Source organism: Felis catus, chromosome A3 (assembly GCF_018350175.1).
Source record: "Felis catus isolate Fca126 chromosome A3, F.catus_Fca126_mat1.0, whole genome shotgun sequence".
Lineage (NCBI taxonomy): Eukaryota > Metazoa > Chordata > Mammalia > Carnivora > Felidae > Felis > Felis catus.
In genome coordinates, this window is record NC_058370.1 from 52363659 (window position 1) to 52380554 (window position 16896).

Sequence of the window (16896 nt, forward strand, 5' to 3'; positions counted from 1 at the left end):
GTCTTTTTTCCATTGTATATTCTCGCCCCATTGGTTGAAAATGAATAGCCTACATAACTATGGGTTTATTTCTGGGCTCTATTTTGTTCTATTGATCTATGTCTCTGTTTTCATGCCAATATTATAATGTTTTGTGATATAACTTGATGTATAGAATTGTGATCCTTCTAGTTTTGTTCTTCTTTTTCAAGATTGTCTTGGCTATTTGGGGTCTTTACGGTTCCATACAAATCTTGGGCTTGTTTGTTCTAGTTCTGAAAAATGATAATGGTATTTTGATTTTTTAAAAATGTTTATTTATTTTTGAGAGGGGGAGAGAGAGAGAGAGAGAGAGAGAGAGAGAGAGAGAGAGAGAGAAAGAGAGGGAGGAAGGGACAAAGAGAGAGGGAGACACAGAATCTGAAGCAGGCTCCAGCCTTTGAGCTGTCAGCACAGAGCCCAATGTGGGGCTTAAACTCACAAATTGTGAGATCATGACCTGAGTCAAAGATGGATGCTTAACTGACTGAGCCACCCAGGCACCTCCCCCCCTTTCAAAAAAATTTTTTTAATGTTTATTTAGTTTTGAGAGAGAGACAGAGAGACAGAAAAATGCTATTGGTATTTTGATAGGGAGTGCATTAAATATGTGGATTGGTTTGGGTAATAGGGACATTTTAACAGTATTTGTGCTTCTGATCCATTAACAGCGTATGTCTTTCCACTCGTTTTTCATCTTTAATTTTTTTTGTCATTGTTTTATAGTTTTCAGAATATGGGTCTGCCACATCCTTGGTTAAATTTATTCCTAGGTATTTTATTATTTTTGGTGCAATTGTAAATGGGATTGCTTTCTTAATTTTTCTTTCTGTTGCTTCATTATTAGTGTATAGAAATGCAACAGATTTCTGCACATTAGTTTTGTATCCTGTGACCTTACTGAATTCATTTGTCAGTTCTAGTAGTTTCTTGGTGGAATCTTTCAGGTTTTCTTACATAGAAAAGCATCATATTGTCCACAAATAGTGAAAATTTTGCTTCTTCCTTAACAATTTGGATGCCTTTTGCTTGGCTGATTGGCTGTGGCTAGGACTTCCAGTACTATGTTGAATAAAAAGTGGTGAGAGTGGACATCCTTGTCTTGTTGCTGACTTTAGGGAAAAATCTCTCAGTTTTTCCCCATTGACTATGAGGTTAGTTGTGGGTTTTTCATATAAGACCTTTAATTATGTTAAGGTATGTTCCCTTCAAACCTACATTGTTGAGTGTTTTTATTATGAATGGATGTTGTACTTTGTAAAATGAATTTCCTGCATCTATTGAAATGCTCATATGGTATATCTTTTCTTTTTTTGATGTGATGTATCACTTCATTGATTTGCAAATACTGAACCATGTATGATTGCATCCTGACAATAAATCCTACTTGATTGTGGTAAATGAAATTTGAAATGTTTTGTTGGATTTGATTTGCTAATATTTTGTTGAGGACTTTTGCATCTATGTTTATCAGAGATATTGGCCTGTAGTTTTCTTTTTCAGTGGTGTCTTTATCTAGTTTTAGTATTGGGGTAATCCTGGACTCATAGAATGAATTTGGAAGTTTTTCTTTCTCTTCTATTTTTTTGGGATAGTAGGAGAAGAATAAGTATTAACCCCTGTTTAAATGTTTGGTACAATTCACCCGTGAAGCCATCTGGTCTTCCACTTTTGATTATTGGGAGTTTTTTGATTAATGATTCAATTTCTTTGCTGGTAATCAGACTGTTCAATTTTCTATTTCTTTCTGTTCAGTTTTGGTAGGTTATATGTATCTAGGAATTTATCTATTTCTTCTAGGTTGTCCAATTTGTTAGCATATAAGTATTCATAATATTCTCTTACAATCTTTTGCGTTTCTGTTCTGTCAGTTGTTATTTCTTCTCTTTAATTTTTAATTTTGTTTTTTTTATTATTAAATATAATTTAATGTCAAATTGGTTTCCATACAACACCCAGTGCTCATCCCAACAGGTGCCCTCCTCAATGCCCATCACCCACTTTCCCCTCTCCCCCACTCCCCATCAACCCTCAGTTCTCAGTATTTAAGAGTCTCTTATGGTTTGCCTCCCTCCCTCTCTGTAACTTTTTTCCCCCCTCCCCCGCCATGGTCTTCTGTTAAGTTTCTCAGGATCCACATAACAGTGAAGACATGTGGTATCTGTCTTTCTCTGCCTGACTTATTTCACTTAGCATAATACTCTCCAATTCCATCCACGTTGCTACAAAAGGCCATATTTCATTCTTTCTCATTGCCACGTAGTATTCCATTGTCTATCTAAACCACAATTTCTTTATCCATTCATCAGTTGATGAACATTTAGGCTCTTTCCATAATTTGGCTCTTGTTGAAAGTGCTGCTATAAACATTCAGGTACAAGTGCCCCTATGTATCAGCACTCCTGTATCCCTTGGGTAAATTCCTAGCAGTGCTATTGCTGGGTCATAGAGTGGATCTATTTTTAATTTTTTGAGGAACCTCCACACTGTTTTCCAGAGTGGCTGCACCAATTTGCATTCCTACCAACAGTGCAAGAGGGTTCCCGTTTTTCTCCACATCCTCTCCAACATCTATAGACTCCTGATTTGTTCATTTTAGCTACTCTGGCATGAGGTGGTATCTCAATGTAGTTTTGATTTGTATATCCCTGATGAGGAGTGACATTGAGCATCTTTTCATGTGCCTGTTGACCATCTGGATGTCTTCTTTAGAGAAGTGTCTATTCATGTTTTCTGCCCATTTCTTACAGCATTATTTGTTTTTCAGGTGTGGAGTTTGGTGAATTCTTTATAGATTTTGGATACTAGCCCTTTGTCTGATATGTCATTTGCAAACATCTTTTCCCATTCCGTCTGTTGCCTTTTAGTTTTGTTGACTGTTTCCTTTGCAGTCCAGAAACTTTTTATCTTCATAAGGTCCCAGTAGTTCATTTTTGCTTTTAATTCCCTTGCCTTTGGAGATGTGTCAAGTAAGAAATTGCTGTGGCTGAGGTCAGAGAGGTTTTTTTCCTGCTTTCTCCTTTAGGGTTTTGATGGTTTCCTGTCTCACATTTGGGTTCTTCATCCATTTTTGATTTTATTTTTGTGAATGGTGTAAGAAAGTGGTCTAGTTTCATCCTTCCGCATGTTGCTGTCCAGTTCTCCCAGCACCATTTGTTAAAGAGACTGTCTTTTTTCCATTGGATATTCTTTCCTGCTTTGTCAAAGATTAGTTGGCCATACATTTGTGGGTCCAATTCTGGATTCTCTATTCTATTTCATTGGTCTATGTGTCTGTTTTTGTGCCAATACCGTAGTGTCTTGATGATTACAGCCTTGTAGTAGAGGCTAAAGTCTGGGATTGTGATGCCTCCCACTTTGGTCTTCTTCTTTAATATTACTTAGGTTATTCAGGGTCTTTTGTACTTCCACACAAATTTTAGGATTGTTTGTTCTAGCTTTGAGAAGAATGTGGGTGCAATTTTGATTGGGATTGCATTGAATGTGTAGATAGCTTTAGGTAGTATTGACATTTTGACAATATTTATTCTTCCAATCCATGAGCAGGAATGTTTTTTCATTTCTTTGTGTCTTCTTCAATTTCCTTCATAAGCTTTCTATGGTTTTCAGCATACAGATCTTTTATATCTTTGGTTAGGTTTATTCCTAAGTATTTTATGGTTCTTGATGCAGTTGTGAATGGGATCAGTTTCTTTATTTCTCTTTCTGTTGATTCATTATTGGTCTATAAAAATGCAACCAATTTCTGTACATTAATTTTGTACCCTGCAACTTTGCTGAATCCATGTATCAGTTCTAGCAGACTTTTGGTGGTGTCTGTCGGGTTTCCCATGTAGAGTATCATGTCATCTGCAAAACGTGAAAGTTTGACTTCATCTTTGACAATTTTGATGCCTTTGATTTCATTTTGTTGTCTGATTGCTGATGCTAGAACTTCCAACAGTATGTTAAACAGCAGCGGTGAGAGTGGACATCCCTGTCATGTTCCTGATCTCAGGGGGAAAGCTTTCAGTTCTTCCCCATTGAGGATGATATTGGCTGTGGGCTTTTCATAAATGGCTTTTATGATGTTTAACTATGTTCCTCCTATCCCAACTTTCTTGAGGGCTTTTATTAACAAAGGATGCTGTATTTTGTCAAATGCTTTTTCTGCATCGATTGACAGGCTCATATGGTTCTTATCTTTTCTTTTATTAATTTGATGTATCACATTGATTGATTTGCAAATATTGAACCAGCCCTGCATCCCAGGAATGAATCCCACTTGATCATGGTGAATAATTCTTTTTATATGCTGTTGAATTCAATTTGCTAGTATCTCATTGAGAATTTTTGCATCCATATTCATCAGGGATATTGGCTTGTAGTTCTCTTTTTTTGCTTGGTCTCTGTCTGGTTTGGGAATCAAAGTAATGCTGGCTTCATAGAATGAGTCTGGAAGTTTTCCGTCCCTTTCTATTTTTTGGAACAGCTTGAGAAGCATAGGTATTATCTCTGCTTTAAATGTCTGGTAGAATTCCCCAGAGAAGCCATTTGGTCCTGGACTCTCATTTGTTAGATTTTTGATAACTGATTAGATTTCTTCACTAGTTATGGGTCTGTTTAAATTTTCTATTTCTTCCTGTTTGAGTTTTGGAAGTGTGTGGGTGTTTAGGAATTTGTCCATTTCTTCCAGGTTGTCCAGTTTGTTGGCATATAATTTTTCATGGTATTCCCTGATAATTGCTTGTATTTCTGAGGGATTAGTTATAATAATTCCATTTTCATTCATGATCTTTTTGGGTCCTCTCCCTTTTCCTTTTAGAAGCCTGGATAGGGGTTTCTCAATTTTGTTTATTTTTTCAAAAAACTAACTCTTGGTTTCATTGATTGCTCTACTGTTTTTTTTTTTTTGATTCTATATTATTTATTTCTGCTCTGATCTTTATTATTTCTCTTCTTCTGCTGGTTTTGGGGTGTCTTTGATGTTCTCCTTCTAGTTCCTTTAAGTGTGCTGTTAGATTTTGTATTTGGGATGTTTCTTGTTTCTTGAGATTGGCCTGGATTGCAATGTATTATCCTCTCAGGACTGCCTTCGCTGCATCCGAAAACATGTGGATTGTTGTATTTTCATTTTCGTTTGTTTCCATATATTTTTAAATTTTTTCTCTAATTGCCTGGTTGGCCCATTCATTCCTTAGTAGGGTGTTCTTTAACTTCCATGCTTTTGGAGGATTTATGGACTTTTTCCTGTGGTTGATTTCAAGTTTCATAGCATTGTGGTCTGAAAGTGTGCATGGTATGACCTCAATTCTTTTATACTTATTAAGGGTGTTTTGTGACACAGTATGTGATCTATATTGGAGAATTTTCCATGTGTACTCGAGAAGAAAGTATATTCTGTTGCTTTGGGATGCAGAGTTCTAAATATATGTGTCATGTCCATCTGGTCCAATGTATCATTCAGGGCCCTTGTTTCTTTATTGATTCTCTGTCTAGATGATCTATCCATTGTTGTAAGTGGAGTATTAAAGTCCCCTGCAATTACCACCCTCTTACCAATAAGGTTGCTTATGTTTGTGATTGTTTTATATATTTGGGTTCTCCTGAATTTGGTGCATAGACATTTATAATTTTTAGCTCTTCTTCATGTATAGACCCTGTAAATATGATATAATGTCCTTCTTCATCTCTTGTTACAGCCTTTAATTTAAAGTCTAGTTTGTCTGATATAAGTATGGCTACTCCAGCTTTGTTTTGACTTCCAGTAACATGATAGATAGCTCTCCATCCCCTCACTTTCAATCTGAAGGTGTCCTCAGGTCTAAAATGTGTCTCTTGTAGACAGCAAATAGATGGGTCTTGTTTCTTTATCCATTCTCATACCCTATGTCTTTTGATTGCAGCATTTAGTTCATTTACATTCAGTGTTATTATTGAAAGATATGGGCTAGAGTCATTGTGATATCTGTAGGTTTCTTGCTTGTAGTGATATCTCTGGTACTCTGTGGTCCTTGCAACATTTCATTCACAGTGTCCCCCTTAGGATCTCTTGTAGGTCTGGTAGGGTGGTGATGAATTCCTGCAGTTTTTGTTTGTTTGGGAAAACCTTTATCTCTCCTTCTATTCTGAATGACAGACTTGCTGGATAAAGGATTCTTGGCTACATATTTTTTCTGTTCATCACATTGAAGATTTCCTGCCATTCCTTTCTGACCTGCCAAGTTTCAGTAGATAGGTCTGCTACTACCTGTATATCTACCTTTGTATGTTAAGGCCCATTTATCCCTAGCTTCTTTCAGAATTTTGTCTTTATCCTTGTATTTTGCCAGTTTCACTATGATATGTCATGCAGAAGATTGATTCAAGTTACATCTGAAGGGAGTTCTCTGTGCCTCTTGGATTTCAATGCCTGTTTCCTTTCCCAGATCAGGGAAGTTCTCAGCTATGATTTGGTCAAGTACACCTTCAGCCCTCTTTTCTCTCTCTTCTTTTTCTGGAATTCCTATGATACAGATATTGTTCTGTTTGATTGCATCACTTAGTTCTCTAATTCTCCCCTCATACTCCTGAATCTTTTTCTCAACTTTCTCTTTTTCCATAATTTTATCTTCTAATTCACCTCATCTCCCCTCTGCCTCTTCAATACTCAGCAGCTGTTTAAAATGGCTTTCCCCTTTGAATGTTTTTAAGGTCAGATATCTTTTGTTCAATCATTATAGAAGAAAATAGTAAAATTCCAGATGACCTAGAATATATGAGAAAAATGTGAAAACATTTCCACACGAGTGGAGAAATGGAGTGGCTTATGAATTTGGTGGAACTAATGAATTGTCTGTCATTGGATTCTTCTTCACTACACCAAAGAAGGTGTGATTGTCACTTTAGTCTAGAATTTCATCTGATTACTTCCCAGTGAATTCCAGCACCTTTTCAAATTTACACTTTGGATCCTAAGAAGAAAGTTAAAAGAGAATTGGGAATTAATAAAAATAAAAACAGGTTTTGAAGTATATCAAATTAGCATAGGTTTGGAAGTATATCAAATTAGCATACTATAAATAGAAAAAAGGAACTAGAGTGATGATAGGTTCAAAACACTGACCTTCATGAGATAAATTGGTATTAAATATTCTCACTCTTCTTAGGCTATATTGCTGCTGGTATTATTTGTGTCTTGATGTAGAATTTTTTTAAAGTTGTAATTTTAAATATATTTTTTCCTCTTATATAAACACAAACTGGTAAGTATTAACAAAATGTCAAGCAATTATTGCAAAACTAGCCTTGGAATTTTGAGGATCAAGGAAATGTGCTAACTAGAGGTGTACCTAAATGTATACTAATCAGTCTTTGTGTTCACAGACCAGGGAGGATTCCATGAATTTCCATGAGAGCTTCCTTGATTCATGACTTTATGATATTCCATGTACATGTTGATGAATATACAATATTTCCTAATTGCCACTATTTTCTCCTGTCTCTTCATGGGTGAGTACCTGGTGGTGGTGAGTCAGTCAGTGCGAAAAAGAACATGGCACATAGTCAAGCAGTCAATAACTGTTTGTTGAAAGAGTGAACATGTCATTATTTCCAAAGCCTGCCTTGGAGATATGGTAAATTGTACTATGCCACACTGTCCCTCACCTCCATCATATCCTCATAGAAGAGGTAGAGAATGCAGTGTTGCTTGTTGACTTTCTATCAACCTTTCATGTCATGCCAAGAACTCCAACACAACACAAGACATAGAAGAAAAATGGGGCAGTGTGTCTTGACTGTCTACGTGATCCCAGTAATTCACTGAAAGGATTTATGAAGATAGGAGATAATCCACAGCAATAATTCTCTTATTTTAGAGAAGGTAAAACCCATGTTACAGTGTCCAGATATTATTTCTAACATTTTCTACAGCACTTGCCAGCATAAATAAGATTATTGATAAAAGAAGAAAACTTAGCTAAATTCTCTCACCTTTCTTAGTTGGAAAACTTTCATAAAACTCATCCCATGTTTCTGGAGCAGGAAGTGTTTTATTCTTCCTCTGAAATAGGACACCAAATTGTCCTTGAGACTTTTTCTACAGAGATTTCTGAAAGTAGATGGTAAAGTAGAGGGTTGGGGGTGAAGAAGAAAAAATGAGAGAGAAATTTTAGTGATGTCAGAGCCGTAGTTTTTAGTATAATAAACAGTGTGGGAGAAAAGTTTTAATGACTTTCTATTTTTATTCATCACTGAGAATTGTTACTACATGAAAACAAAAGTTTTATATAGTTAGTGGTTATTTTGTGAGCAATGATGTAGACTGGAAAGTGATGCATTGAAATTCTGGTTTTGGCAGAGCACCAGCACATGAAAGAAGGACATACATGAAGAAATCAATGCACGTCGATGCCTCTCTACTCTTGGCTTTTTTCATGAGCTCAGTCAACTTTCAATAGTAAGTCTCCTGATTTTGATTTAGGTATTAAGTATTTAGGTATTTAGGTATTAAGTATGTAGTCATATCGTGGCAATCTGTGTGAATAGACATATTTTTGGGGGCGCCTGGGTGGCTCAGTTGGTTAAGCGGCCGACTTCAGCTCAGGTCATGATCTCGCGGTCCGTGAGTTCGAGCCCCGCGTTGGGCTCTGTGCTGACAGCTCAGAACCTGGAGCCTGTTTCAGATTCTGTGTCTCCCTCTCTCTGACCCTCCCCTGTTCATGCTCTGTCTCTCCCTGTCTCAAAAATAAATGAAACGTTAAAAAAAATTAAAAAAAAAGACATGAATAGATATTTTTCCAAAGAAGACATCCAGATGCTCCACAGACACATGAAAAGATGCTCAACATCACCGATCATCAGGGAAATTGCCAGAATGGCTAAAATTAACTGCTCAAGAAACAATAGGTGCTGGCGAGGATGTGGAGAAGGGGAAGTCTCTTGTACTGTTTGTGGGAATGCAACCTGGTGGAGCCACTATGGAAAACAGCATGGAGGTTCCTCCAAAACTTAAAAATAGACCTACCTTAAAATCCAGCAATTGCACTACTAGGTATTTACCCAAAGAATACAAAAAGACTAATTCAAAGGTATATGTGCACCCTGATGTTTGTAGCAGCATTATCTATATAGCCAAATTAAAGATGTGGCATGTATATATACAATGGAAAATTAGTCAGCCAAAAAAAGAATGAAATCTTGCCATTTGCAATGTCATGAATGGAACTATAGAGTATTATGTGAAGTGAAATAAGTCGATTAGAGAAAGGCAAATACCATATGATTTCATTCATATGTAGCAGTTAAGAAACAAAACAAATGAACATGGGGGGAGAAAACAAAGAGGCAAAAAAAGAAACAGACTTTAACTATGGAGAACAAACTGATGGTCACCAGAGGGGAGGTGGGTGGGAGGATGGGTGCAATAGGTGACGGAAATCAAGGAGTGCACTTGTTTTGATGATCACTGGGTGATGTATATAAGTATTGAATCACTAAATTGTACACCTGAACTATTATTACACTATATATTAACTAACTGGAATTTAAATAAAAGTTTTAAAAAAGAAAAAAGATAAGGAAAAAAATTTTCCTTTATTGAAATGATCATGTGGTTTTTGTCTGTTATGCTATTAATGTGGTATATAATTCTTTTTATATATTATGTATTGCTGGTGATACAGTTGCTAGTATATTGTTGAAGATTTTTTACATCAGAGATGCTGATCTGTAGTTTTCTTTCTTATGATTGTCTTTGGCTGACTTTGTTATTAGGGCATCATAGGATGAATTGGGAACTGTTCTTTCCTTTTTTATCTTGGAAGAATTTGTGAAAGACTGATATTAATTTTTTAAATGTTTGACATAATTCACCAGGGAAGGAATCTACTCTTGGGCTTTTCTTTATAGAAATTTTCTTGATTCTTAATTTCTTGTCTCTTTATTTGTTACAGATCTATTCAGAATTTCAATTTCGTGAGTCAATTTCAGCACTTTCTAAGGATTTATCCTTTTTCCTGTGTTATACAATTTATTGGCATACAATTATTCACAGTGATGTCTCCTCTTTTCATTCCTAATTTTAGCATGATGACTCCTCTTTCTTTTTTTCTTGGTCTGTTGAACTAAAGAACTGATGTAACGATTTTGTTGATATTTTCAAAGAGCTACCTTTTCATTTTACTGATTTTCCTTATTGTTTTTCTAATCACTATTTCACATAGTTTTGCTCTGCACTTTATATTTTTCCTTCTTCTTCTTTTGGACTTAGTATAGTGTTCTTTTACCAGTTTCCTGAGGTACAAGGATGTAGGGGATAAGCTTAGGAGTCCCCCAGGCTTATACCAATGGGTTAACAAGGCATAAAGAGATACAAAGCCATAATATACTCACACTGAGTTTGGGTAAACCAGATTGGCACCCCAAGAATAGGGGGTGCAAAGGCACCTCAAGAATATGCAGGTGCAAAGGCGCCAGGAATAGGGTGGTGCAAAGGCATCCCAAAATAGAGAGGGGATGCAGAGTCCCCAGAATAGAGAGGGAGGGGCAAAGCCCCAAATAGGAACAGGTGCAAAGGTGCCCAATACATAGGTATATGAAATAAACAAGATTAGATATTCAGGGTGGAAGCATCCCCACTTTAGTACTAGAGCAGAAAGGCTGCTTTCACAGGAGGATAGGGCCAGGTTAGGTGAATTGGACTATGGACTGCTGTGTTGCAGGCAAAGCAGCCCAGAGCGGAGATGGTTAACAAAAGAAAAGGTGCCTTCTTAACCCTGAGGTTATTTCTCCTATCTGTCTAGCTAAGATAAACAGATGTGCTGCCTCATGTCTGCTGTAAACAACCTTCCTCTCGACTGCCCAGCACCCATATTTTGTTTTGTATTAACCCAAACCCCTAACCTTGAATATCTTCAAGACCCCCTTCCCTTCATGTCCACAAGTTAATGTTCACAGATTCATTGCCTCTTTATGTATATCCATTGCCATGTTTGTGAGCCTTCTGATCCTAATAAAAACAGGGCAAGGACCCTTATTTGGGGCTCTTGTATTGTCCCAGACATTAGCCATCTCTCGCTTTTCATCCTGCATCCTGCTCTCTTGCTAGACAAGAGAGAACTTTAGACTTAGAGTCTATGACAGAAGGAAATAAATTGTTATTGATTTCTTCTATGTTAAAATTTTTTTATTATAGCCATTTATAACTGTAAGTTTCCTGATGAGCATTTCTTTAAACACTGCATTCTATAATTTTTGGTAAGTTGTATTTCATTCAGCTCAGAGTATTTTAAATTTCCCTCATATTTTCTTTTTTGACCCATTTAGGGCTGTGCTATTTAACTATTTGCATTGAGAAAAATCTTACATTTAAAGAAGAGCTGCAAAAATAACCCATAGAGTTCCCATATTCTCTTTTCTTTTTAAATCAGTTCTACTCAGGTATAATTGACATAAAAATTGTAAGATATTGAAGTGTATGTTGTGGTAATTTGATATACAGGTACATTATGAAAGGATTCCTGCCATGCAGCTAATTAACACATCCCTCATCTTGTATATTTATCCTTTTTTTAAGTACATTTAAGTTCTATTAATTAATTTAAGTTATACAAAACAGTGTTATCAACTATAGTCACCATGTTTTACATTAGGTTCATCTTATTCATCTTATAGTTGAAAGTTTGTACCCATTTACCAAACTTTCACTATTTCCAACACTCCCCAGCTCCTGCCAACCAATTTCCTACCCTCTGCTCTATCAGTTTGACTTTTTAAAAAAATTTTCACATTTAAGTGATACCATGCAGTATGTGTCTTTTTCTGTCAGGCTCATTTTACCAAACATAATGACTTTAAGGTCCATTTATGTTATCAGAAATGACAGAATTTCCTTCTTTCTCATGGCTAAATAATATTTTATTATATGTACATGTTTATGAATATATGTTTCCATCCATCCATCCATCCATCCATCCATCACATTTTCTTTATGCATTCATCCACTGATGGACACTTAGCTGTTTTCATATCTCAGCTATTGTGAATAATGCTGCAACATGGAAGTGCAGATTTCCAGTTTCCATTTTCTTTGGAACATACCCAGATGTGGGATTGTATGATCACGTGTAGTTCTATTTTTAATTTTTGAGGAACCTCCTTATTATGTAACACAGTTGATGCATCAATTTACATTCCTACCAACAGTGTACATCTTTACCATAGTTTTCTCCACATCCTTTCCAACACTTGTTATCTTGTCTTTTTGATGATAGCCATTCTAACAGGTATGAGGTGGTATTTCATTATGGTTTTGATCTGCAATTTCTCTGATTAGGGATGTTGAGTACCTTTTCACATACCTGTGTCCATTTATATGTCTTCTTTGGAAAAATGTATTCATATCCTCTGTCCATTATTTAATTGGATTTTTTGGTATTAAGTTGTATGAGTATTATATAAATTTAGGATATTAACCACTTAGCAAATTTATGACTTGGAAATAATTTCTCCCATTTTATAGTTTGCCTTATTATTTTGTTGTTTCCTTTGCTGTGAAAAAGCCTTTTAGGTTGATATAGTTCCAGTGTTTATTTATACTTATGGTGCCTTTGCTTTTGGTGTCAAATCCAAAAATCATTGCTAAGACTGATGTCAAGGAACTTTACCCCGTATATTGTCTTCTAGGAGTTTTATAGTTTTAGGTCTTATGGTCAAGTCTTTGATCTCTTTTGATCTGAATTCTGTAAATGGTGCAAGATAGTGGTGCAATTTCATTGTTTCGCATATGGCTATCCAGTTTTCCCAATGATACTTATTGTAAAGACTATCATTTTCTCATTATATTCTTGGCTTCTTCGCTGTAAATTAATTGACCATTTATATGTAGGCTTATTTCTGGGCTCTTTATTCTCTTCCATTTATCTTTAATTCTTTGGCAATACCATATTGTTTTGATCAGTATAGTTTTGTGATACAGTTTGGAATCAGGAAATGTGATGCCCCCAGCTACTGCTTCTTTCTCATAAACCCACTGGTTATTTTTCATAATCCATATTTCTCATAAACCCATTGGTTATTTCTTCATAAACCCATTGGTTATTCAGTAGCATTTGGTTTAGCTTCCAAGTGTTTGTATTTTTTCCAGTTTTTTTAAATTGTGATTCATTTTTAGTTTCATGCAGTTGTGGTCAGAAAAGATGCATGATATGATTTCAATCTTAAATTTATTGGGACTTGTTTTGTGGCCTAACATGTAATCTTATCTATTTCTTCTTATGGCTTGAGTTACTGTCTAGTATCCTTTCGTTTCATTATGTAGGACAGGTCTAATGAAAACAAATTCTTACAACTTTTGTTTATCTGGGAATATCTTAACTTCTTTCTCACTTTTGAAGGACAGTTTTGCTGGCTATAGGATTCTTGCTGATAGTATTTTTCTTTTAGCAGTTTGAATACATTAACCCACATCATTCTGGTGTCTGAAGTTTCTGATGAGGAATGTACTATTATTAAAGATCCTTTTATGTTAAGAGTGCCTTATCTCTTGCTCCTTTGAAGTTTCTCTCTGTCTTTCAAAAGTTTAATTATACTGTATCTTGTCTCTCTGAGTTCATTTTACTTTGAGTTTATTGAGCTTTTTGAATATTCATATTCATGTCTTTCATAAAATTTGGGACATTTTCAGCCATTATATCTTCAAGTATTTTCTCTGCCACTTTTTCTTTCTCTTTTTCCTTTTAGGACTCCCACAACACATATGTTGGCCCATTTGATTGTGTCCCACAGGTCCCTTAATTTCTGTTCACTTTTTTCAGTCTTTTCCTTTCTGTTTCTCAGACTGAAAATTTCCATCATTCTATCTTCAAGTTTGCTGATTCTTTCATCTCTCTGTTCAAAGCTGCCTTTGATTACCTTCAGTAAATTTTTTATTTCTGTTATTTTAATTTCCCATTCTAACATTTATTTTAGCTTTCTGTTTATTGTTATCTCTTTATTGATATTTCATTTTGTTCCTAAGTTATTTTCTTTACTTTCTCCATGTCTTCCTTTAATACTTGGGGAATCTTTAAGACAGTTGTTTTAAAGTTTTTGTCTAGTAGATCTACCATTTGTTCTTTTCCTGGGAGGGTTTCTGTTTTTTTTCCTTTGAAGGGACCATACTTTCATGGTTCTTTGTGTGCTTTGTGATCATTAAAAACTGGACATATGAATCTAATAATGTGATAATTTTGGGAATCAGATTCTTCCTCTTCCCCAGGGTGTGCTGTTTTTTTGTTATTGTCTTTGTTTATCTTTTTTTTATTGCTATCAGCTGCCTCTTTGCAAAGACTCTTTCTGAGATGTAGACTTAAGATATTCTCAAGTCTTTTCTGAACCCATGCCTTTCCTTGGGCATATAAGTGGCCACTTTTTAATTTTCTCTGAATATATAGTTACTTTAGAATTTCATAGTCTTTAATATTTGACTTTCAAAAAGGGGAAAAGAGGAAAATGAAGAGAGAAAAAGGGTACCAGTCCATTAAATCCCCTGGAAACCACTTCATCTAGAGAAGGAGGGGATTGCAACAATTGGGAGAGGTGCACTAATGATGGCCAGCTACCTCTTTGTCAGCACTGATGTGTTTGGTGCAATCAGTGATAAAAGCACAGATACCTGATAGTTATCTATCAAAAAGGAGAGGGTCCTTTTTGCCCACTTTGGCTCCGCCAAAAACTGTGTGTAGTTTGTTTCAGGAACATGTGTATAGTTGCTTGCCATGGTGCTGGCAGCAGTTTATGGGAGCTACTATTGTTCTAAGGGCTGAAATTGGCTCAACTTAATGGCAAGTTACAGTTCAAGCCTTTCCTTTGAATTTACAGGTCTTCAATGGACTCCAGAGTTCCAAAATGGTTATATCATGGGTATTTTGAAGGGGCACTTGCTGTCTAGGTGGGGGACACAGATTTCTGGTGCTTCCTACTCTGCTATCTTCCCAGGGTCCTTTTCTCCTTCATTTTTGAAGGTCAGTTTTTGCAAGATACAGTATTCTTAGTTGGCAGTTTGTTTTTCTTTCCACACTTTCTGAAATATATCACCTGAATGTGTGTGTGTGTGTGTGTGTGTGTGTGTGTGTGTGTGATCCTTGTCTTCTGGCCTATAAGTTTTCAGTTGAGAAATTAATTGATAATCTTAAAATACTTTTTCTTATTGTATGTGATGAGTTGCTTTTCTCCTCCTACTGTTAAAATTCTCTCTTTGTAATTTTTACAGTTTGATAATAATGTGTATTGGCAATTTGTTGAGATTCCTGAATTTCTCTTTACATTACTTTCCTCAGATTTGGGAATTTTTCACCTGTTCTTTTTTGAAATAATCTTTCTGCCCTTTTCTCTATTCTTCTGGGACTTCCACATTGTTTTTGATGGTCTCTCATGAGTCCCTTAGGCTCTTTTTGATTTTCTTCATACTTTCTTCTTTTTGCCTTTCTGACTCATTTTCTCCATGTTCACGGATTCTTTCTTGTGTTTAATCAAGTCTCTTGTTTAATACCTTTAGGAAATTTTCAATCTGGTTATTGTATTCTTTAGCTCCAGAATTTGTTAAGTTCTTTTCTTTTCATTTTGAGAGAGAGAGAGAGAGAGAGAGAGAAATTGAGGGAGAGAGACATAGAGAGGGAGGGGGAGAGAGAGAGAGAGAGAAGAGAGAGAGAAGAGAGAGAGAGAGAGAGACAGAGGGAGAGAGAGAGAGAGAATGTCCTGAGAAGTCTCCATAGTCAGCATGGAGCCTGACATGGGACTTGGTCCCATGACCCTGGGATCATAACCTGAGCCAAAATCAAGAGTTGGATGCTTACCTGACTGAGCCACCCAGGTGCCCCAAGTTCTTCTTCTTTTTTTTTGTAGTTCCTGTCTCTTTGTTGATATTCTTATTTTATTCATGCATTATTTTCCTGATTTTATTTAGTTAGCTTCCTGTGTTCTTTTTTTTTTTAACCTTATTGAGCATATTCAAGATGATTATTTTGGATCTTTGTCAAATAGTTCATAGATATCTGTTTATTTAGGACTTATTTCTGGAGATATATTTTGTTTTTTTTTTTTTGATTGGCTATGTTTCTCTGTTTCTTTTTATGCCTTATGACCTCATGTTGTGATTTGGGCATTTGAAAAAAAATAGTCACTTTTTCCAGTCTTTACATATTTTCTTTGTATAAGGGAAGACCACTGTCAATCAGCCTAGCTAGAAACTCTGAGGACCTCTCAAGCCTTTTTGGGGTGTGACTTCTTTGATCTTCTTGTATACTTTCTCAGTTAAGTTTTTTTTTTCTTTATTAAGAACTTGTAATCTCTTGCTCACGTTGGTATCTTTCATATTGTAGTCTCTCTGGTGCTGTGGTGAACTGTGGCATGTACCTTTTTCATTAGTGCTCTAGTCTGGGGAGTCAGAAACCATTTACTTTCCAATTTCCTGTTTTATTGGGGGATTTTTGGGGTTCTTGAGTGGGTCAGTTGGTTTAGTGTCTGACTTCAGCTTAGGTCATGATCTCATGGTTCATGAGTTTGAGCTCCACATTGGGCTCACTGCTCTCAGCCTGTCAGTGCAGACCCTGCTTTGGATTCTCTGTCCTTCCTCTCTCTCTTCCTGTCCCCCGCCTACACTCTCTATCTCAAAAATAAATAAAACATTAAAAAAAGAAAATAGTAAGGAAAATCAAAGTGCATGTATAGAGATGCAAGAAGTAAAATAGTGCAAAAAATCAGTATTATGATTCTATATAAAACATTAAAAAGAACATATATTCTTAGCAATGCTAGAGACAATTTGGTGTGAATGAACCATAATGCTACTTGGCTCCTGTCTATTAGTAAAGTATCAATAGAAATATAATTTTTAAAATAAATACATTTCATACCAAATCAAGATTTCTTAATTTTCTT

The 16896-nt window shown here is 35.8% G+C and overlaps 1 long non-coding RNA gene across 1 annotated transcript in view; it reads left to right on the plus strand.

The window, feature by feature from the left end:
* The window catches only part of LOC123384403, a 54265-nt gene that overhangs the window by 28831 nt on the left and 8538 nt on the right, over nucleotides 1–16896 (plus strand). The window contains exon 2 of the long non-coding RNA XR_006595444.1: nucleotides 7363–8437. This is a non-coding gene — a long non-coding RNA (uncharacterized LOC123384403). The remainder of the gene's footprint in view (nucleotides 1–7362; nucleotides 8438–16896) is intronic.